Genomic DNA, 23,912 nt, shown 5'->3' with positions numbered 1-23,912 from the left:
AGCTTCTGTCTCTGCACACGGGGCACGAGATTATGGCATTATTACCAGGATAGCACTCAGTGGTGCCATCACTACAAATCAAGCTATGGAAAGATATTCCATAACCTTGAAGAAAGTTCCTGTGAGACACAGAGAGAAAGTTGACTGGATGGCTCTATAAGACAACCATTTTCTTATGAGCACAATTTAAATTCTTAAAGTCATTTTTGGTACTTTCTGAAGTCTTGAGAATGCTGCCACACTGCTGGCTTAAGCAGCACACTCTCGGTTCTGTGAGCAGAGCGCCACTGGGTTATGACCCTCCTACAATGGAGGCGCACCACGTTCACAAATCAGTCAGCCCAAAGCCAGGCTCACCCTCAGACTCTCCCATGTCCAGTACCTCCCTCCCCCAAAGCAACGGCTGGTCCCTACCAACCACGGACCTTCAGTCAGAGCTAAGTGCACTTGTACTTATTCTGAGTCCTTCCAGTCAGAGCCCAGTCTACCAGGTACTTATTCTGAGTCCCAGAAAGATAAACACTCACTGAGCAAAACACTGCAGGGGCCATTCCAACTGCCTAAATCAAAATAGCAGGCATGTAAACACAAGCACTATGGCTCCCCACCTCAGTTTCCTCCCTGGCAGTAGGGGTGGTGGTGGAGGCAGAGCTGCTGTTCAACCCCAAGGTACCCTCTGCAGAACAGGACAGGCCAGGCAAACGCTGAGCCACAGCGCCTGCAGTCAGTGTGGCCTCCAGTCAGAGCTCCCTCAGAGCCTGGCCAGAGAGGCTGCTGTTCACTGCTCCTTCCCACCAGAGGGAAGGGAAGGGAATGGTGGGGTACTGCCTGGAAGTAGGAAATGGAAGAAGGAAAATGAAGTCTCTGCAATGCTTGCTAGGAGAGGTGGGGAGGGGAGGGGGGACACCCAGGAGAGAGTAGGGTGGGGGAGGGAGGATGCCCGGGTTCCCCACAGCACTTCTGCCACAAGGAAACCAGTGCAGTACAGGCCTTTCTAAATCTCTGAGTTACAAGTATTCTCTGGGGTGTCTTTTATCTACACCTATCATGACTCACAACGGGGCTGGAACAGACAAGTCTTTACCTTTAGCTTCTTTATAAGAAGCCTCCTTTCCCTCTCCTTCTCCTCCCTTCCCTTTCCTCTTCTCCCTTCCCTCCCTCCCCCTTTCTCTCTGTTCTATTTTCTAGGTTCTCAGAGTTGAACCTAGGTCCTTGAGCATGGTAAGCACAGAGTGACACCCAGCCCAAAGTGATTGCTGGGACAGTGGCCGCATGTGTATGAAGACGGTGAGCTCCGGCCTCTCATGAGGGAGCAAGCAGTGTAGGAAGGGAGGGCATAGGAAGATAATCGAAAGAAAAGAAGAGACAGGAAGGAGGAAAAAGAGGGAGGAGGAAAAAGGAGGAAGAGGAGAAGATTGGACTTAAATCATCTAACAGCTAGCTGATCCCGGTGATCAAATAGAAAGCTTTAAAAATGACAACAAAAAATCAAAGCAAACAAATAAAAACACATGAAGCAATCTCTAAGCCTGGGACATGGTGAATCCTGTAGGTCTAGGTTATGGTATTTTGTAAGTACTGATGCTTGGACTATAAAATGAGTTGGCACACAAGGGAACCATGGTGGTGCAGGGCCTGAGCCGGAGAACAAAGGGAGCCATGGCGGCAGAGCCCAAGCTGAGCTGGAGCACAAAGGAGCCACAGTGGCAGCGAGGAGCCCAGGCCGCAAGTCCTCAGACACAAAGGCCACCTGCAGCTCAGAAGGACCACATCACCACAGAGGTGGGAGAGGAGAGGCATGCTACCTGGTCCCTCACGGATGTGAGAGAAGGGAGACTGCAGGTGTGGGGAGCACAGGAGGAGAAGCAGCAAGGCTAGGGGGAGCTGGAGGAAGAGCATAGAACACGAGGCCATCGGCCACCATGGGAGCCTTTCCTTCATCTTGGAAGGCCCAAGGTGTTTATCAAGGTCAGTCTGAGGACAGAAGAGGCTGTAGTTCATCTCAACGTGCCTCAGGAGTCAGACGGTAGGGAAACCTGATGGGTGACAAAAGGATAAGTGGAGTCGAACAAAAAAATGAAAAGGAAATAAAACTCAGTTCCAATTGCGTAGCTCTGAGCCCCAAGCCTGGTGACTTATTTGGAAAAGAGTCAATGAAGGTTGCAGAGCATTAGAGGCCTCCCTTCCTCTTATTCTCTCAAAGAAGAACAAATCTGCATTTTCATTAAACTGATCAAATGTTATCTAAAAATTGTCTAATTGCCTTAATGGCTTAATTCTATTTTCTGCCAATCTGATTACCCAGAGGTGTGTGTGTGTGTGTGTGTGTGTGTGTGTGTGTGTGTGTGTGTGCACGCATGCTTGTGCACACCCGGTGGTTTGGCACTGAACAGGAGGGTGAAAGCTATTACCGCAAGAACTGCCCTGTGGAGCGGGCTGGCTTTGGTTAATTGGGAAACCATAAGTGGTGTGAGAAGGTCGCCCTATCATTTATGTTAATTTTCTCCTCTCTATCTTCCGTCACTTGTTCAGCGCAGGAACTTCTTTTGGATTTGAGACCACTAAGAGCAGGTGTTAATTTGGGTTAAGGAGAAGGTGAGCCAGGTATCAGCACTGGAGTAGTGACTTAATGGGAACCTGGATGTAATTTAATCCATGCTGCGAGCCTGTCAGTCTCAGCTGCAATGGACGGGAGTAACTTCAGACAGAAATTAATACACACATTCCTCTCTTGGAACCTGTCTCGCAGGACACTGCAGCAATGTACAGCCTCAAAGAATGAACAACCCTTTCAACGTGCAGGGAAATGCTTAGTGATTAAAGCGCTGAGATCCTGGCTTCCAGTCAAGGTGAGAACAGCTCCACCTGGGAACAGCTGCTGATGTGGGGAGCCACACCCCGGCTCGAACTGGAATGACTGGTTTTTAAAGTTGCTTTTTAAAGAGGCCTTGGGTCTTAAAGGAGTGGCTTAAGTCCTTGTTCCTTCTCATGGATGGAAGTGGTTTGTTTAGCTGGAGCCCTTTGCTTTGCAGGAGTGATGGGCTAGACAAGACTTAGGTTGAAAACAGTATTTGAGAACTGGAATATTGAAAACGAAACCTCGGCATCACTCCAACAGTGTCTCCCTGTCCTCCCTCCACTTGGCATGCTTTTGACATTTTAGAAGTAGGCTCTCCTTGCTTTTACTGTATGACATGTAAGCGATGTGAAGTACTTGGCAAAGTGATATGGATGGTATCTACTGGGAACGGATAGCTTTATTCTTCTCTGTCAGATTTATCCAATTCTTTAATCACATGAAGCTTCCACATCAAATCTGAAACTATTCCTGTAGGAAAGGAATCTCAAGGGCAGAGGGAGAGCTGGTGGCAGGGAGGGAGCAGAAGATCCTGAGTACATGGCTCAGTGTGCCTCTACACAGACCCCTGTGAGTTGGGGCAAACCAGCTGCGAGCCTCAGGCCTCCATCTCATCCCTGGAGGAGAGAGACCCTCCTTCATCCTTCCGGCAGAAGCTCTGTTCCCAGTGTTTCAAAACCCTGGGCATGGTGGTCACGTATGTGGATTACCCTGTAGGCTGACGAACAATCAATCAGTGGAAGAATGAAGTGGCTGAGATAGCCTGAGTGAGGAAACCTAAAGCTCTCCACATCTACAGAACTGAGTGCAAACCAGCTGGCACTCAAGCAGAACCTGCAGCATCATTAGGCAAGTCCACCACAGAACCCTCCTAGCCTCCATACGAACCACTCCAAGCTCGCCATCTCTAAGCACCTGGACAGACCAGTGCCTATGGCTACTTCCTTAGGAAAAAACTTTTGCTCCTCAGATAAGAAGCGGTAGCTGCAGGCACACCATGAGTGGGTGGGAGAAGGCAGATGCCCAGTGGGGACAGGTCCAGTGGGAGGCCTATGGAACAGTAATGTTGCCACCATCAAAGCCAGGAGACCAGCACAACACAGTCTTCAGGTTTGAAGAAAGACTAAGTCAAAACCCAAATCTCCCACAAAGGAAAAGCACAGTCTCTAAAGGACAACTGGTGTGGATGTAGAAGAGACTGAACTGAGGCTCTGAAAGGTAATGAGAGAGAGAGTCCCCATTCTAGGTCACCACAGATGGAGACCAGGCTCCCCGAATGGCAAAGGTCGGGGCCTGTGCTGGATCTGGGGTGGGTCATCCCAGACACGTGGATGGACTAGAATGAGACGCTTACCTCATGGAAGGCACGGGAACAGCATCTAAGGAACATGTGGCTACCTGCTCCATGGCAGACTGTGAGGTCAGTCCCTGGGCCCGTCCTAGAGGGCTGCCTGCCAGTCCCACAGCCTCCATTTGGATTTCTAAGCAAGGAACAAAAGAGCAGATGGTAGAACCCTGTCCTTGCTTTGCCCTCTGGCCACCGAGCTTCCAGAGGCTGAGCATGGCAGCTGTGTCACACAGTGCCATCGTTTCTGAAGAACGTGGTAGAATTCGCATCAACTATTCTTGCACATGTCTTCAAGATGCATAATGGAAGACAAATCTGGGCATGGCAAGGTAATTACTACGATGGCTTCACTTTTGTGGAATAAACAAAACCATTCCTGGTGGTGCATTTCCTACTTAATGGAGAAGGGGAAGAGCGCACCACCCACCGTGCCCACACCCCTGGGAATCAGGGACGGGATCAACAGCAGGCAGGACAGAGGGGCCTGTCCACTCCAACCACGCAGGCAGGATGGAGGGGCCTCGTACGCTCTCACCATGCAGGCAGGATGCAGGGCCCTGTGCACTCCTGCCACACAGGCAGGACCAAGGGGCCCTGTCCACTGCCACCATGCAGGCAGGATGGAGGGCCCCATCCACTGGCGCCATGCAGGGCCACCTGGGCCAAGATCTGCCTCCACACCAGCATGTGACTGCAGGGCACTGAGCAGGAGGCAAGGGGAGAGAGCCGGTGGCAGAACACTGACGCATTTTGGATGCAGAATAGAAGCTTATCTCTTTTACGGTTGCAGCTCCAGAGAAAATCAATTTTGACACAGAACTGCCACTTTACAAGCAAATAACTATACTTTCCAATAACCTAATCTGTGCAAAGCCTCCTGAAAATTCCCTGAAGAACCAGTAGTTAAAACCTCCATTAAATCAAAGGGTTGAAGACGGGGAGGGAAGAGAGGATGCAGTTTGACTTGGGAATGTAATGGACTCAGTGGGGAAATAAATATGTTGTTTTATGTGTACAGTTACAGGATACGAGAAGGCGGCACTCATTTCTGAGGGAATTCTCTTGCTGTGCAACTTATTCCTAAACAGATGTGATTTTTGCTTATTCAAAAACATTTAGGTAACAATTACAGCATAATAAATTATAATTGCCACCATCTCCCAGCTACGCAACATCTTCTATGCAAACACAAAGAAAAGGCAATTACCACAACTGTGAAACCCGCTTCCAGGTAGGCTCAACAGCCCAGCTTCAAGTAATCTACGTTATTCTCACATAAAAACGGTTGTGTGCCTCACATACGTGTCCTACTTTGAGATGTGGGAACAGCCTCAGAAATAATCAAGGCTTGTTAATGGCAGGCAGGGATGGCCCCCAGGGGGTGGCATTAAGGGTGCCAGGAGTGGCTTCCAAACTTGGTGTGACTGCTCAGGCTCCCTCTACCATCTACCACCTACCACCCTGGCAGACAGAGCTCCAGTCCTCTGCTCACTGAGGAGCACATTCCAAAGAGGCCGGAAGCCACACAGCCAGCAGTGGGTGTAAGTTTTAGTAACCGAAGCTCCAGGGTTTGCACAGGGCAGGGCAGTGAGGGCCGAGATGGGATTGGGTAGGGAGGGTGTGGAAGGGATGGGGTGTCTGCAGTTAGGGCGACAGTGTTGAGCCTCAATGGTGACCCGACACTGAGGAGAGTGGAGTGGGGAGGAAAGATGTCTGACACTCACAAATGTGTGGGCATACATTTCACCATGGCAAGACATGGATGGGACGGAAATGCCCTCACTCTGAGGAACAACCTTCTGCGACCACGCAGTACCTCTGAGAAGGGAGTGAGTGGGCATGTGGTGGATGGCACGTCTTCAGGTGAGCAACCAACAGTAAACCCAAGGAGCTGCTCACCACAGGAGTTAGGGACATCATGCCTTAGGTGAGGTTCAGGAAGCCTCAGTGCACTGAGACCTGTGAACACCCATCTTCTCACTGAAGCATTCTGCAACTTCATCTCTAGTTAGAAGGCAAGACGCGCACTGCCAGGAGGAAAATGTGAAGGAACTGGAAGACACCAAGTAGCTACTCAGGTCCCTTTGCCCAAAGCCCACCCTAGTGCCTCAGCTTCTTATGCATCTTGTGCTTCCTTTGGGAGTGACACTAGCACTCCATTCCTCTTCATGAATGTGTGACTTCAAAGGATGGAAACTACCTGGTTGCTGAGTGAGGGGCCTGCCCAGGACAGCGGGCCCAGGTATGCCCTTTGGGGCCATCTGGCGCTGTCAGGTGTGCTGCCTTCACCTCACCAGAGGCCATGGGGATGCCAAGGTCTGCAGTCGCCCTGATGTGGCGGCTGGGGCCTCTCGCTGTACATTTCACACATCGAGGTGGCAGGGCGACTGACAGTGACTGTGGTGGTTTGGTTCCTGCCGTGTGTCCCAGTGGATGAAGAAAGATGTGAGATGTGGAGGACTCAACCAGCGCCTCCATGGAGGCCCTGCACGCCCCAAACCCAGCCCAAAGCTGCACACTGACTGCAGTGCCCAGCATCTGACAAAACGCAGATGAACTTTGGGAGACCCCAAACTCTAGCCAGAGGTCCCTGAAAACGGTTCTAAGAGTCAAGAGAAAAGAAAAATAAGTACATATAACTTAAAATGGCTTAAAAAAACAAGCCCGCGTTCTGTTCTGAGGCCCCTCTCCATGGCGAGCTGGGCTGGTGTGGGCTGGGCCTGGGTAATGGGTCCCTCACCCTCCCGCCAGTGCTGGCTTCCATTCACAGATGGTGTGGCAGCCTGGGGCAGGCAAGCGTAATGTAAGCGGAAGCTGGGCACTGTCCACACACTACCCCTTTGAGCAATCAAATGGTGGAATTACTGAAGTTAGCTCGGGTCACGCCAAGTACATTTTGTTCTTTAGGGCAAATAGCAATGCTGATCCACAAAGATGATGGAATGCTCAATAGTTACAAAACTCATTTCCGGCTCTGAAAGAAAAGCTCCATTTTGTGGAATGATCCATCGGAGAGGCAGATAGACACCCGCTTCAGGCCCAAGCGAAGCCTGCAGTTTCACAGAGGGAGCCCCATGCCACGTGAAGAAGAAAATGGAAATTGAGTAGAAGCAGTCCAATATCTTCAACTTAATGACTTTAAAACCTAGAGGTGGCATGGTGATTTCAAATTTATTTTAACTGCCTATTACGTTTGACTAAGTAGATTTTTATAGCAATACATTGAAAATATACACACTATGTAATGACTTTGCTTCTTGGCAGGCAAGCACTCTTTAAAAAATCTAATTTATTAGAAGAAATGGTACAATTGTAGCTTAATGCCAAACAATCCCAGAAGGGTAGGTTAACAATTGTCAAAGGATCTGATACTCAAGTCAGGGAGTGAGGAGCGGAGAAGCAAGGAGCAGAGACGCAAGGAGCAGAGGACAAGTGAAGGTAAAGTGAAGATCCTGCCATGGATCCTTCACTGGGGTGGTGAGAGCCGTGACCCCGGGAATACAGATGATCACAGGCCTAGGATTAGATCCTTCACTGGGGTGGTGACAGCCATGACCAGGGGAATACAGATGATCAAAGGCCCGGGATTTGATCCTTCACTGGGATAGTGAGAGCTGTGACCAGTGACCAGTGACCACAGGCCCAGGATTCAGTTGTCAGAGCCCCCAAAAGACCACCAACATCTTCTAATCAAACAGGGAGTAGAGGGAGAAGTCTCCCAGATGCTGGTCCCCACATTTCCGCTCACTTTCCAGCATGACACAGCTTCCTGCCCTGGCAGGAGCATCACCCCTGGTTCTACCATGGAAACCTGAAGGTTCCATGTTTTCTGGACCTGGGAAATCTCCTGTGATCCGTGACTTTTTGTGTGACGGTCTCTCACCCAGTGCTGGCTCCATACTCCCCAGGATCTTAGCTTACATGGAATAATACTGTTTTCCCATCACTGACAACAGTTTACAAGCATGCTGAGATATCACACACTTAGTAAATGTGGCCAGGCCCAGATGTGTCAGAGAATTGAGTGGTTTTTTCACTTGTAAAAGAAGTGCTTCCATAGGTACTAACTTCTGACTGCTGCCTCCTGTTCTTGCTTCTAACTCCTAATGGTTGGAGGCTGCACACTGACCTTCCTGAAGATGCAAATCTACTAACAAGTTACAAAAGTAGCCCACTGTCACCTAGTCCTCAACACTCCAACTAGCACTGGATCACCTAGCGTTCAACACCCCAGCGAGCTCTCGATCACTTAGCCCTCAACACTCCAGCTAGCTCTTGATCACTTAGCCCTCAATACCCCAGCTAGCTCTTGATCACTTAGCCCTCAACACTCCAGCTAGCTCTGGATCACCTAGTCCTCAACATTCCAACTAGCTCTGGATCTTGGCCAAGACACTTGACCTTTCTGAGCTTCCACATTCTGAAATGACAGAAAACAGCAGAGATAGAATTCAAAATCTCTCTAAGCTTAGATCCTGCTCCATACCCAGTGTTTGCTTTCTCCCTTCTCTTCCTCAATGCCTCCACGCAAGAATGTTCCAAGAAGGTAGAAAGATCTTAGTCATCTTCTGCTTCTGTCAGGAGCCATAGGCCCGTGACACCCTCTGTCTCTCCACAGCAGGTGTTGACAGACATCTAGGGGCTGAGCCTGCATGGTTAAGAATGCAGAAGAGGAGAGCACTCAGACAAGAAGTCCTTTTAGCAAGGCCTGGTAGTTCAAGCCTGTAGTCCTAGCTTCTTAGAAGGGACTGACTTGGGTTTGTGGTTCTAGATCAGCCTGGGTGAATAAAGAGTTTCATGAGACTCCACTGCAACCAATGGCAAGCATGGTGGCACAGCCTGTGATCCCAGCCACTGGGGAATGGCAACGGTGGGTGCGGTATGGTGGCATGGCCTGTGATCCCAGCCACTGGGGAATCTCAATGGTGAATGTAGTGGCATGGGCCTGTAGCATTCCATGACCTGCCAGAGCACAAGAAAGAGCATCACAAACCAACCCAGCAGAAGTCAAGACCCAACCTCAAAAAAATAGTAAATGCAAAAAGAGGCTGGAGGTGTGGCTCAAGTGGTAAAGCACCTGCCTAGCAAGCATGAGGGGCCATGGGTTCAATCCCAAGTACTGTCCATGTCATTAGAATACTTCCCTGTATTTTCTGACTGCACCCAGTCAACACTCACATGAATCATTTAATTCCATTTCCTTCAAGCTACTCATGAGAGCTCTAATACTTCTTACAGAAATATTGGGGGTTTGTAGGAGATGTGGCATACATTTGGCTGTTTGCACACCTACGAATCATCATGAAGTTCGTGCGGCTGGTTCAATTTCACTCTGCTGTTGGAACAGACATCCACAATGGTCTCTGCTGGGCCCTGGGTAGAGGAGAGGGTGTGCCTGAGGGTGCAGGGTCTCTCAATCATTCCTGAAGTGGTTTAGATGAGTGAGTCCCCTTTGCACAATGGCCCCATTAATTTGCTTACCACTGATTTACACCACTGTCTGGAGGTCCCCTGCCCCATCTTGCCTGCCTTTCACTAGCTCAGTTCCAGAACATTCCTCCCCTTCCAGTAGGCCTCCTCATCTATTTTCACCTTCCTCCATTTGTCTTCATTTATTCACTTAAAAAAATCTCCATGCCCCCTGCTCCTCCCTCTCCAGGTCTTTCTCACTCTGCCATTTCCTGTCTCCTTGGACCTTCCTCCCCTCTCACTTGAGAGCCTAATAAATCTGCAATTAGAGTCAGTGGCACTGAGAGGAGAGGGCTGAGATGAAGCAGCTGGCGAGGAGGTGTGGCCTGAAGTCTACGTGAGGACTCTAGCCCTGAACTCCTCTCGCACATCCCTTCCCCCGGGGCTCTGGGGACTCACAGGGCCACTGTAAGCAGGCTCAAGCTGACGCTCCCTGACCACCTCTCATTGTTAAGCTTGTCGGGTGACCAGGCAGGAACAGCACTGCTTCAGCTGTGGCAGAGTCAAACCACCACACTTGGGCACATCTCTGACCACAGTGCCAGTGGGAGGACACGAGGCTGAGTGAGGCTTCAGCCTCTGTGGCTTCCTTGGTGCGGTCTGAAACGCCTTCAGATGGAAGCCATCCCTGCTCTGTTTAAGACGTATTTGAGTTACTTGTCCACACAAAAACTAGACACATGCGGCAAAGATGCGATTGGAAACAGCATGGAAGAGAAAGCGAACATCATGGCTTTCCCCATTCCTGATTTTTGTGGGCGGATTGTCATTTTAATTCTCCTTTGGGACTTATGGTTCAGGAGTGAGCTCACTGAGTTTTGGAGTCTAGGTTGGCTCTACCTACAGATAAATCCTTCCACCTCCCTAGCCTGGCTGAGCCCCTCACTGGGTACATGGGGCACAAAAGCCCCCTGGAGCCCTGTCCATGGGAAGGGAGGGGGGCAAGACACCTCAAGCAGCCCCTCTGGGCTGTGTGCACAGCAGTGACTCTGTGAGTGTGATGATACGTCCGTGTCTGTGCGAGCCACATGAGGACTGCTGAGGCACACACAATTGTGGTGAGACATCAATAGTGAGTGTCAGGTGTTTAGCGATTGCTAAGTGGAGATATGGTCTGAACTACTCAGTCACTGTGGCTTCTGAAAATGACACAGTGAAAGCATGCTCAATGGGAATCTGCCATTGTATTCCAAACAGAATTCCCACGTTGATGGCAATGGTAAGAACTTCTAACAGCACAGAGGTTCACAAAGAAATCACACCATTTGCCCACCCTGGGGTGGGGAAGAAATCAACTAGGGCGGGGCACATGTAGCTCATGCTTACAATCCTAGCCTCTTGAGAGGCTGGGATCTGAGGATGATGGTTTGAAGTCAGCCTGGCAGAAAAGTCCAATAGAGGCTCATATCGCCAACTAACCACCAACAAGCTGGACTGGAGGCATGGCTAAAGTCGTACTATACCAGTTGTCAGTGAAAAAACTGAGCAAGAACAACAGGTGCCAAGGTAAAGCCCCAGTTACAGCACACAGACACAGAAATAGACAGACAGACACCCCTCACACAATGCGATTGTAATGTTAACTACAGTCGAATTATAGTTTCTGGTTGCTTGTATCCATTGGAAACCATCTCAGTGCAACCAAAAGGAACAACTGTGAAGAAACTCAGCAAGCTCATCTATATTCTATGCCCTGTCCTGGCATCTGACACTGCAGTCAAGACTGAGCCCTAGCCTGGTGCCCAGCGCAGACAGGAGCAAGCCCTTACACCAGCATGGCGCCCAGTGCAGTCAGGAGCAAGCCCTTTCACCAGTGTAGTACCCATAACAGTCAGGAACAAGCGCTTTTACCAGCATGGAGCCCACAACAGACAAGAACAAGTCCTTTCACCAGTGTGCCTCACGCCCAGCGCAGAGGAGGTGGCTTTGTCTCTTCCACAGATGAAGAAGGTAGGAAGGCCAATGAAGCAGCCCAGAAAGGCATCTAAGCCACACACAGAGATGTCTGTTTGTCATTCCAGGAGGCCAGGCCCTGTGGCCCAGCGGCTGACAGATGTCTGTGTAAGGGTACCTCAGGACAAGCCTTCCCAATGTGCAGTTCCAGTGCCACAATCTGTGCCTACCTGGCAACTGTATATCCTGAGTTGATGTTTAAACTCTTAGGACACCTCTCTCTCTCTCTCTCTCTCTCTCTCTGGTGGTACTGGGTTTAAACTCAGAACTTCCTGTTGCTAGGCAGGTGTTCTATCATAGAGCTACATCGCCAATCCTTTTTTGTGCTGCTTGTTTTTGAGATAGGATCTTGTCTCTTGCAAGGAGACACACCTGGACTGCGACCCCCCCCCCACCTCTTTTTTGCTTCCCATCTGTGCCTATGTGACAGCCATGCACCACCACACCCATCTTCTTCTATGGAGATAAAAGTCTTACAGAATTTTCTGCCCAGGGCTGGCCTGGTACTGTGATCCTGGTTCTGTTATCTTAGCTTCTCATGAAGCCGGGATGACAGGTGTGTACCGCTGTAGCCAGTTAGGGATTGGAGAGCACGTCTCATGTGTGTATGCTCCAGCTTACTTTGAACCACAATCCTAATCTAATTCCAAGTAACTAGGGTGACAGGCACTTGGCTGCTTCTGTCTTTTCAATGTTGTTGTGCTATCCTTGTTCCTTTCTTGAAAAGCAGCGCTGTCCTCACTGTCCAATCACTTCCTTGTAGATTTAGGAAACAATCAGGAACATTGCATACACGGTTTCATAGATTCTGAGATACCCACTTTTACATGTTTCAGCATCTGTGACATCAAAACACACCTTCAACTCCATAGCCTGTGGTTGTTAGTGTGTTTCCTTTGTAATGTTACATGCTGAGTGAGGGCCCGTCACTCAGATGAAATACGGCCTTGTCACCCCCACAGTTAATTCCTCTTAGTGGTGAGTGGAAGGGCAGATAAATCAACCAGTAAGTGCTCTCAATCCTTCCTTTCATCGAATAAAGCATAAAATGACTACTGCTTTTCTCAAGGTAGAGCAGCCCCCTAGCTCACCCTGCATGCTGGTGTCCACAGAAACAGGCTTAATAACAATGTGGTCACCCGCATGCAGGTATGGCTGGCAAAGCAGATCATATGCAGGTACAGCAGTGCGGCTCACGAGTAGTACAGCAGGGCGGGTCACATGCAGGTCTAGTGGTGTGGCACCACAGCACCTCACACCTCTCCTTCTTCTCCCCAGTGGGCAGTGTCACAGCCCTTAGTGCAGGGAAGGAAACGATGGGCCGGGGAGGGGAGTCGGATGACTTCAACATGCAAAGGCCCAAGGGGCTAGGGTCAGGCTGGGTGTGCCCACCCTAAGGCTCTTGCTTATACCATCCCAGTGAGTATTACTTCTCCACAGAAGTGGCACAGCCTTGTGGAGCCCAGATCTGCTGGTGTGTTCCTATGCTTCTTGTGACCCTCCCACATGCCAGTAGCGCCTTCACGATACCTGGTGCTGAATGATGGAAGGAAGGCCACCATGCTACTTCCAGTGTAGCATACAAACTCCACGCCCTGTCAGGGAAGGCCACTTCCTTTTCTGGCCGGCATTCATCTGAGCCTGGTGGAACTGTGGTGATAGCAGGAGCTAAGCCCACCCGATTGTCAGTGCTGCCATCCACTCATTTCTCGTGAGCTCACAATTCTCACTCCCCCGCCCCCCCCCCCACCCCCAGCAGCCCTGTGCAGGTTCTACATCAATACGTGCAGGGCTGAATTCATTTCTGCAGGGAGTCCAGCACATCTGAACTTTCCAAAATCATTTGGCCCCCATTACTGGTAAGCACTGCTCTTAAATAGGTTGTAACTCCTGCTAATAGGCTCCATAACCATGGCGGAGTGGAACAAAGGGATGCGAGAGAGAGGGCAATCCGTCATCTTTATGCCTATAAAGTAGGCTGTGAGAGGCAGAACTTCCCATTTCAGAGGCTCCTGGTCTCCATCTGATCTTCAGGGCTGATCAGTGCTGCAGGGGAAGGGAGGGGAGGGAGAGGCCCACCAAAGGCCTTATGCAATCCCAAGACTCAAATTGGAGGCGTTATTGTAAATATAACTCAGGAAGACAGAAAATAAAGCAAATGCCATGGAGATGATTTTCAGTTTTAACAAATTTCATGGAAATGGCTGGAGGCTACAGCACTTAAATAATCTTTCTTCCGTTGAGGAACCTAATTACTTAACAGTATGGGGTTGAAAGACAGAAAAGGTGACTTTGTTGACAGGCTGGTGCCTTTCATTGTTCTAAGAACAGAGCAGTCAAAAATCCTACAGTATTAACTCTTAGCTGATTTTCAGCTGAGGTTTTCTTTGAGTGACAATCTTACCTTTAGATTAAGTCACCAACAGGAATAGGTATAGTTGATATTTAAACATTTTTCTTTATTTCTCCTTGCGTCTAACCCCAGGGCCTTTGCATATGCTGAACAACATCCATAGCCCAAAGCTTAAAAGCTTTTAAAACTGAACTCTCCTTTGTGAAAAATAGCTCCCATGACTTGCTGCTACCCCTGCCATGTGCAAACACTCACACCAAAAGTTCTTGTGCTGTGCTTGTCTAATGTTGGATAAAGCTCTCTCGTATTCCTGTTTGGGGATAACAGAATAGGAAGAACCCACAAATGCACATAAATGCTACCACATACATCTCCTGTTTTAGGATAAATTCAAGTAGACTAAAGAGTGAGCCTGGCTCACTGCAGGTGCATGCCTGGGGTCCGAGCTACTTGGGAGGCAGTACTCAAGAGGATCATGGTTGAAGGCCAGCCCCAGCAACGTTCCCAAGACAATGATCACACACCTGTCACTTCAGCCATCAGAGAAGCACACAGAGGAAGAGAGACATGTAGTGTGGCCCAGACACAAAGCAACAAAGCAAGAGAGCCTGTCCAGCACGGAACCACCAAAGAAATGGTCCATCACCCCACAACATCTCCAAATGCCCAGTGAATATGTTAATGTAGCATGACTTGATAAAACAAAAAAGCATATGAAATCTAAAATCTTGCCAAAATGGGAATTACTTACAATGAAGTAAGATTTTTTTTCCTCCTCTTTCACTATATTTACATTTTAAGACTCTGTACTGGTAGTCACACATCTATCAGGATGGGGCTATCTAAGTGCCGCCCGCCCCCACCCCCCCAAATCCTTGAGTCTGTAATAGGACCTGCACCTCTGCATCCTGTGTGCTCTTGTTGGTTGCCTGTACGAATCACTGATCATGGCTCAAGGGGAGCCTCATGGCCCTGGCAGGGAAAAGGCCCCAGCCCTGCAGTCTCAGACCTTTAACTACAGAGGGATTAGGAACAGTAACTACAAAGCCCCCAGCCATCCTGTGCATGTCCTCGTTGCAAAGACCTCTTTTTCCCTTCTCCTTCCAACTTTAGGACCCACCTTGGCTCTCGAGGGTTTAGTTGCTTTATTTTTGTAAAGCAGGGACCCCTCTATAATGCTCCCCAACATCACCTCTCACAGGCCTCACCACGAAGACCTAGAAGGAAGAATTGACCTCTTTAATCACCACACCATCTCTGGCAGTTCTGCCAGGCATAGAACGTGGAGCGTTTCCTTCATTCTGGACCCACTTCATCCAGGCTCCAGCCCTCCTCAAGTCATCATTTTGATTCTTCCCCTCCACCCCCCCCCCCCCAGTGGGGTCCTTCTCATACCACTGATGTCTTCCCACCACAGCGTGGGTGCACAGGAGGCCCTTCTCACCCTGGCCCATGATCCCACTTGCCAAGGCTCCACTCAAGGCTTGTACTTCTAAAAACTGATGGCTGCCATACCCCACTCCTCAGTCTCACAAGCCCTCTTTCCTCTGAAACGCCAGCTTACGATCTGATGCCTCTTGACACTTGCCCCGTTCTGCTTTTTATCATAATAATTTTGAGGTTCCCTTGGCCATTCTCCACAGAAAAAGACCTGCAGTTTGCCTACTCCTTTACTCAGGAAACATTTATGAAGTTGGATGAAATCATCACAAAATTTACCTTAGATTAACATTGGAGGATACTCAAATGTCAGTAACAGAGAGGAGAAAAGGACACAGGACTCTACTAATTAGGAGTCTTCCCCAGTAGTAAAAGTTGGGGTGTGTGTGTGTGTGTGTGTGTGTGTGTGCGCACGCGTGTTTGTGCACACACACACGTTAGCACAGTGTATGCCAGGAACAATGGTTCTCCCTTGCTGATGCCAGGGTCACAGTCCCCCTCTCTGGAGAGCTAAATGGCAGGGCTTCATTGTGTGGCAGTGCCACATTTTGCTTACACACTCATCATCTGATGGGCACTCAAGCTGTTTCTTCTTTTTGGTCCTATGGTGAAATAGTACAGCTATTGATAAAGTTCTCTGAAAATCCCTGCTTTCCATTCTGGCTATATTCCCACAAGTTTGATTTCAGGATGATATGGGAATCCTGAGCTTAATTTCCTGAGGAGCTGCCATATTGTTTACCACTTGATATATTTCTGGACTTTGGGACCGAATCAATCTCCTCAGGCCTCCGTGACATTAATTTTAGAAATGGGGTGGATTAGAGAGGTCCCTATCTTTTCTACTGTTGTGGCTACAAAACTCAGACCTGTGAACTCATCACTCACCTAAAGCCTGCAAATGTCCATCTACTCTCTTCTGTAATAAAAAAGGAAAACTCAAAGCAGTGATGTTTCGTTTGGACAAGGTAAATTCCTTCTCAGAGGCTTCCAGAATCGTCTGCCAGCGGAGGTGTGGAAGAACACTTGGCCCAGCTTTGCCCACATGCGCCTGCCGGAGGGTGGAGTTTTCACGGTGCGGTACGGTGTGGTGGTCCACCTCCAGGGACCACGCCAAGTGCTTGGGCTGGAGTTCTCATGCCTTCCCATCCCGTGTCCTGCATGAGGGGGAGCTCTGGGGAGCAGGAGCTGTAGCATCCAAGCAGCTCAAGAGAACAGAACAGAATGGCTGTGAGGAGCCCAGTGCTACACCAACGTCTGCAGGACTCCCAGGAACACGTCACAAAGAGACCACTCTGGCATCAGCCATGTATCGTGTCACATCCCCATGCCTGACTGACACAATTGAACATGGCAGGCTGCAGAGCCCAACTCAAGCATGATGGTGGGCAAGGTGTGCCTTGCCTGGTGCCCTCACTGCGCACAGGAGCTTGCTGTCTTTTGAGAAGCATTTTCTTTCCCTAGGAAAAGGCTCCCATTCTCCCTGCATGTCAACTTTGCTTAAGAATTCCAGAACCACCACCACCACCACCACCACCACCACCACCACCACCACCACCATCATTTGGCAGTAGGACCTGGCTGGTGTTTGAAACCTGAAGCCTCTGTCATATCATCTGGTTTGGAAAGAAGATTAGGAAGAAGTAGCCCACAGCCCTGTACACTGTGCCCTCATTGTTCTTACACAGTGAGAGATGAACATCAGACCTGCGAAAGGGCTGCTGGGACTGAAGGCGCCGCCCGCCCCACGGCAATCCCACGTCGCTTCTCATGTGCTCAGCTCCGTGTTTACCTTCGGCCCCCTGATCCTGATAAATGCAAGAAGAGGTTCAAGAATCATGGAGGGGAAATCTAAGCTGATATGCCTCACAGTAAATGAGAGGCTGACACCCCGACTTACAGCCACTGAGTTTTATGACTCAAATGCTTCCTGTCTGTTTTTATTTATTTTTTTCTGTTGTAACAGCAACATCTTTCCCCTGGCTTGGGTTTTGAAGTAATGATATAAATTTCATTTCATCTCTCTTTCAAGCCTGGCTCTTTCACACATCACATCAGGCTTGTCATATCTGAGGAATTATTAAAATAAGACGGAGCTGGCGATTTCTGAGCAGAAAAGCCTCTTTGAGCCGGCATCCTCAGGAGAGGCTGGGCTCAATCTCATTAGCGGGGGCTGAGACGCGTCCTGTCTCCAGGTTCAAGGTGATGAAAGATTGGGGCGTTGGGCCTGGTCTCATTTTGTATGCAGCACACATCCATCCTTGCCTGTGAACACGAAATTACATTGAACCTGGGGAGTCTAACTCCATTAATTTTAAATGGAAGATTAATTTAACAATATGCGGCCGATATTTGTTACAGACCTATCATGTAAAAGTGACAGTTAGCAATAAATTGTAGTGACTCATACTGGCCAGTGGCCCTGGCTCAAATAAATCAGGCGGCATTTACACATAATTGCTGTTTTTAAAGACAGGGATATGGGTGATGTGTTTCTTTGATGAAAGATTGGGCAACTCCATTCAAAGAAACAGCAGCTGCTCTGACAGCCATGCTGCTGTTCTGGGGAGATGTTTTGCGCTAGTGTTTCTAGAACAATCCTTTAGGAAAAATGAATACTGCATGGATATATAGCTATCTTCAAAAAAAAAACCCCACAACAACTATGGAATAATGAATTCTGTTGCATGAAGCATTGTGGTATTTTATCAATTGCCTGAATTAGAACAATAATACTATAGTACATAAGTAATAGTAACACCTGCAGTAACACTTCCAGGAGGTAAAGGCACAAAGATGAGGCGACAAGGAGGGAGGGCACCACACCACTGCCGATAAGGAGAAGCATTTGTGTGGAGTTTCTCTAAGTAATTTCAATCATGCACATTGGTAATGATCTGCAGGACACGGGGGTGGCAGGGGACAGCTTCAATTGAAGAGATTATTCTAAAGGAAAATGCATGAAATTTTTTACGTGATTTCCTTGATAAAGTTTTCCTGCATTTTTAAATCAAGTTCTCTGAAGGAAGTGAGGGGGAAGGTGACTCAGGACCCCAAACGCATGCGTGACTGGCAGATGCTGGCACACTTGCCATGTGGGCTTGCAGGCAGGACGGCCAGCCCTGGCTGATGAGCCTGCATGCTATCTGATGGCCTCTCCTTTCCAGCCTGGCTCGTAGCACTTAGGGGAAGGATGCTCAGGACTTCTGTCTTGTGCTGAGCCCTCAGCGACAGCAGCTTTGCTCCTGTCTCTTTTGAGAGATTAAGGAGGGATGAGGACAGGCTGAGGACTCTGTCCTCCCTCAGCCTACTCCAGGGGCTGGAGCCTGTGCGAGGAGGGGCAGGGCTCACTGCTTCACAGTCCTTAGCAACATGAGAAGCAAGAGAAGCGTCCGTCCTTGACAGCCCTGGATGAGCCCCCTGGTTGCAGCCCCAGGCCCCTCTCCAGGATGCTCTTCTGCAGGGCCGCTGGGCTGGACTGGAAAGAGCAGAGCATGCGACTGCCACACATCTTGCCTCGGCTCCCAGTTGCACATGGGGGGAGTCCCCTGGGCCAGACCCTCATGGCTGGGCACGCTGCCTGTGTCACTCCCTGTGCGACACACGTGACACTCCAGGACCAGGCTCAGGACAGCTGGCACGCCAGCCACACTTCCTAGGTGCCAAGCCCTTCACGTATAATCCTCCTGATCTGGAGAAGTTTTACTCTTCCTACAAAACCCAAGCCCAACCAACATCAGCTCCATGCCCTCTATCCACCCAGGAGCCAACAAAAAGCAGACATCTCCCACATCCACCTTCCCTGAAAACAATGCCAGGAACACAACAGAATTCCTGAAGTTCATGGAAAGTGGTCTGCCATAAGGAAGGTACTCAACAGGAAGGGATGGATGGCTGGAAGAGAAGAGGTAAAGGATAAGGACATGTTGAAAAGCTGGCATATTCCTGTTGTTTTTAAAACATGCTTGTCAGGTGGTTCAGGCTGACAAAATCATGCATTACTACCAAGGCCCAACAAAGGTGATTAAAGCAAATTCTTGGGTATAGATGTTAGGAATAGAACCACTAAGGACCTAGGTTTGGCTTGCTGTTGTGGTTCTGTGAGGACAGCTATTCTCGTCTTTATTCCCTGCCAACCCTGGCAGGGAAGCCTCAGACTCAAAGCATCATACCAGGAGCCAGAGTCTTCCTGTCACCTGCCCATGGGCAGGCCACCCCTGGGCAGACTACCACAGAGCGAAGTTCAGTGGGGCGTGGCAGACCTACAGTACGGTGGGCACCACGGCCCCAGCACTATCCTTGGCCCTGGACTCCAAGAAGCCCTGACTGCTGGGAGGAGAAAGAGAAGAAAGAGTGTGATGGAGTCCTAGCATGGAGGTCTGCCCTCCACCTTTCTGACACCCAGGCACCAATGTGATGGAATCCCAGCATGGGGTGGGGGTGGCGTCTACTTTCATGAAACCCAGGCACCAGTCTGATGGAATACAGCATGGGGGGGGGATGGGGGGGGCGTCTGCCTTCCACCTTCTTGACACCCAGGGACCAGTGTGATAAAATCCCAGCATGGGGGTGTCTGCCCTCCACCTTCCTGACACCCAGGCACCACTGTGATGGAATCCCAGCATGGCAGGGGGGTGTCTTCCCTCCACTGCAATACCCGGGGACCAGTCAGGATGCAACAGAGGTCCAGAAGTCCAAAGCATATGTGGTTAAAGGTGAACTCTCTTTCTCAGTGAGACATCACTGAAGAACAGGTGCCAAATGGCAGGTCTGTGCAGCTGGGCCTCCCCATCTCCAGGAGAGGACCTAGCTTCCCACTCCAACCTTCCCTTGTAGCACCAGACCTGGTACACCAACAAAGCTATGCGATACCAGGCCATGAGCAGGGCCAATCGATTTGACTTTTGTCTTTTGTGCACTCTGTCCCTTTGAGCCATGGTCACATTAAAGACAATTTCACTCCACGAGACCTGAAATGTACCCTGAAGTGGCCAGTGTGACAGAGGAACGGGGTACCCTGCAGTAGTAACATGGTAATCAGAGGCGCAAAATAAACCAGCCTCGGAGATAATTTCTTGCACTTCTATTGTACTTTCCTCCACGGAATTTCAAGTTATTAGAAAACACTAATTAAACTATATACTTTACCCAAAGGAGAGGCTACAATTATTTTTTGTTTAGATGGATAATTGAGGCAAAGGTGGGAAGGGAGGCTAAGCTATCTAACCCTTCACTGTGGCCCAAATCCAGCAGTTTTGTCTCCTTTCAAAATGCAGCTCAAACATGTATGAGATGGTGTTGTTAGTCAATAAACCATTTGGTGGCTTACATTGGTAATCCCAGCTACTATGAAGGCTGAGATTTGAGGATGGGGGTTCACAGCCTGAGTAAAACCTGAAAGACTCTTATCTTCAATTACACCAACAAAAGCCTGGAATTGGAGGTATGGCTCAAGTGTTTGAGTGCTAGCCTTGAACTAAAAAGCCAAGCAAAATTGAGAGGTCCTGAGTTCAAGCCCTAGTACCAACACACACACACACACACACACACGCATGCACATAGACATACACATGTATACACATACTTGTGTACACACACATACATATATACACAGACATATACACATACCACCCCCCCCCCCAAAGAGACAAGCCACGGGTTTCAGAATGAGGTAATAAGTTGCTGCTCAGAGCATTCAAATGCATGCTATTCACCTCCTGCCTTGTCCCAGCTCCCAGCCAACTGATTGCAAGGACAAGGTGACCGCCTGGAAGCTCATTGTCTGGAAGGTACCAGAGGTGCTGCAGATCAGCCCTTGAGGAGGAAAGGTGTCCACCCAGGCGCAGGTGTGTTAGGAGGGTGAGAGGGGTGCTCTGGGAACCAGGGAGGAGCTGTCTGCAGTGCACCCCGCAGAGCCAGGATGCCGGGCACGGGCGCCTCTCTGACGAGCTCCTCTTCTGTGCTTTCATGTTAAATTTCTTATGGGAGCACATCACCTAATTAGAGGAATTGATAACTGCACTGTTCCATAATGAGGACAATACATTTCAAAGTCATTAAAGATAAGCAAGGCGATAAGTCTGGGTTTAAGCGGCGTTTCCTCAGATTTCACAGTTGTGCGTGTGGCGAGTGAGGAAGGCAATCCCTGCCCACTCAGCTGTAAATGCTGGGTTATTGGAATCTTTAAAACAGGCAGCAAGGAGAAAATTACATGGCCAAATCTCCTTTTTCCAGTTAATGAAGAATTAAGACTCCCATTTACCATATTAGAGGGTTCATCAGAGGCCTGGCTCTCCTCGCTACCGTCTGACAGCGGTGTCAGTTTATCTGCGTCTAAACGCCAAAGTGCATGACAGAGGATCATTCATGACTGTCAGTTCTACTTATCTCGCCATTGTCACACGGCAAAGGAAATGCGGGCCGTGGAGCCGCCTGCCTTGTCCCCTCTCAGCCTGGCTCAAGGAAAAAGGCATCCAAAGCCATTCATGTCCAATTACCCTGTCAGCACATCTGAAGCTGACAGCACAGTTTCCCTAATCTCCCTGCCGGGGAGAAGACACAGACAGAAGATGCGCTGTCCCCGGGACTGACGTTCTTGGTGCAGCTAGCACTGCGCAGCACCAGAAACCACGCCACTGACACGCAGGTTTCCTGAATGTGCCATCCCATGCTTCACGGGAAAAAACTCCCAACGTCAGAGTTTACCTTTGGCCATGAGGAAAGGTGTTTCCTTGTACAAAGCAACAGGAAGCGTGACAGGACGTACAAACACAATCTAGGGCCACATGTTTCATGAAGAAATTGACATGAAAGGGGAACATAGAAGCTGATGGGATGTGTCCATAACCAAACCTATCTGGCATTTCTGAGGCAACAGCCCAAGAAGATGTGAAGGTGTGGTTCACATGGTAAAACACCAGCCTTGATCAAAAAAAGCCAAGAAAGCTGGGCGCTGGTGGCTCATGCCTGTAATCCCAGCTACTCAGGAGGCCAAGATCTGAGGATCAAGGTTAGAAGCTGGCTGGGCAGCAAAGTCCCTGTGAGACTCTCACCTCCAATTAACCACTCAAAAACCAAAAGTGGAGCTGTGGCTGAAGTGGTAGAGTAGCCTTGAGCATAAAGTGGCTCAGGGACAGCACCCAGGCCCTGAGTTTAAGCCCCACAACTGATTAAAAAAAAAAGCCAACTCCCACTAGCAGCAAATACTTGCACCCTCCCCACCTCAGTTTTCAATTAAGAGCTGCAGGGTAATGGTGGCTCACACCCATAATCCTAGCTGCTCAGGAGGCTAAGATCTGAGGATTGTGGTTCAAAGTCAGCTCAGGTAGTATAAAGTCCCAGCAATCCTTATCTCCAATTAACCACCAAAAGGCCAGAAGTGGAGATGTGGCTCAAGTGGTAGAATGCTAGCCTTGTGTGGAAAAAAAAGCCAAGTCCCTGAGTTCAAGTCTCAGTGTTGACGCTTAAAAGAAGAAAAGAAAAAAGATACAATCTGATTTTGCAAATACTCTCAGAAAAGCAGCTGATCTACACAGAAGGCTGTGACCTCCAGGGGCTGGCAGTCAGTCCCAGCAGAGGAGGGAGGCCTGGCTGGCCTCACACTGCAGGTAGCCAAGGCAGTGAAGGGCAGTGCAGAGTGGCTCCTGCTCCATCACAGGAAATGCAAACTCCACCAATATGAAAAGCCCCCTTTGATCACACCTGAGATAGCAAGCATATCAGTAATACGTCACATACTTTAGAAATGCAGCTTTGCAGAGGTAGAGCTGTGCAGAACACTCACCCCCACATTATGAGTCTGGTGTACAGTTGTACCATCATGAGGACAGACTCATTCTATAACATTCCATCCCCACAAGAGCTCCCTATTGCCAGCAGCTGCCAGTCCCTCTGGGCTATTGTTCATTTTCTTTCCATACCAAATTTCTAACTGAGACAAAGTTAATGAGAGAAAAGTCACCATTTTAACCTCTGCATTTAGGTTGTGCAACCATCGTCACTCATTCCAGAACTTTCACCCTCCTCCACAGAAAGTAACCTCATATCCTTGAGGATATTCTACACAGCCTCGTGGCATGCTGTTCTTGGCCTTCCACCAGGCCACGCAGCTTTCCAAGGTCACCCATGTGTGGCAGGCATCAGTGCCCCTATTCCTTTCTTAGGGCTGTATAATATTCCACTATATGGGCAGACCATAGTCGATTATCCCCCGTTCTTCTGGCTGATGGGACACTCGGGTCCCTTCCACTCTGGCTCTTATGAATTCAGTGTATGTTTTATAGAAACACACCATCCTATAGACTGAGGAGTGGAATTGTTGGGTTGCCTATGGTCTCAGGGCTGTGCACCACAAAACCCACAGACTGTACAACATACACAGTGGCCTGAGTTGATGAAGGCCTTACCAAGAAAGAAACTGACGTTTTTACAAATTGAGGGACAACATGCAACCTACTTTTCTTTGGGTCTGGCTTACTTCACTTAATATAATT

General features: G+C 49.2%; 1 protein-coding gene and 1 long non-coding RNA gene across 4 annotated transcripts in view; one reads left to right on the top strand and one right to left on the bottom strand.

Annotated features, from left to right (window-relative positions):
• Positions 1 to 23,912, bottom strand: part of Auts2 (activator of transcription and developmental regulator AUTS2) — an 830,583-nt gene that overhangs the window by 290,664 nt on the left and 516,007 nt on the right. The gene's annotated exons all lie outside the window — the stretch shown is intronic.
• Positions 19,971 to 22,568, top strand: LOC125338496. Its single transcript, XR_007208328.1, has 3 exons — positions 19,971 to 20,192; positions 22,315 to 22,319; positions 22,557 to 22,568. It is a non-coding gene; the product is annotated as an uncharacterized LOC125338496 (long non-coding RNA).

The sequence above is a fragment of the Perognathus longimembris genome, chromosome 1 (assembly GCF_023159225.1).
Source record: "Perognathus longimembris pacificus isolate PPM17 chromosome 1, ASM2315922v1, whole genome shotgun sequence".
NCBI lineage: Eukaryota > Metazoa > Chordata > Mammalia > Rodentia > Heteromyidae > Perognathus > Perognathus longimembris.
Note: the sequence above shows the minus strand (reverse complement) of the source record. Positions and strands in the feature narration are given on the sequence as shown.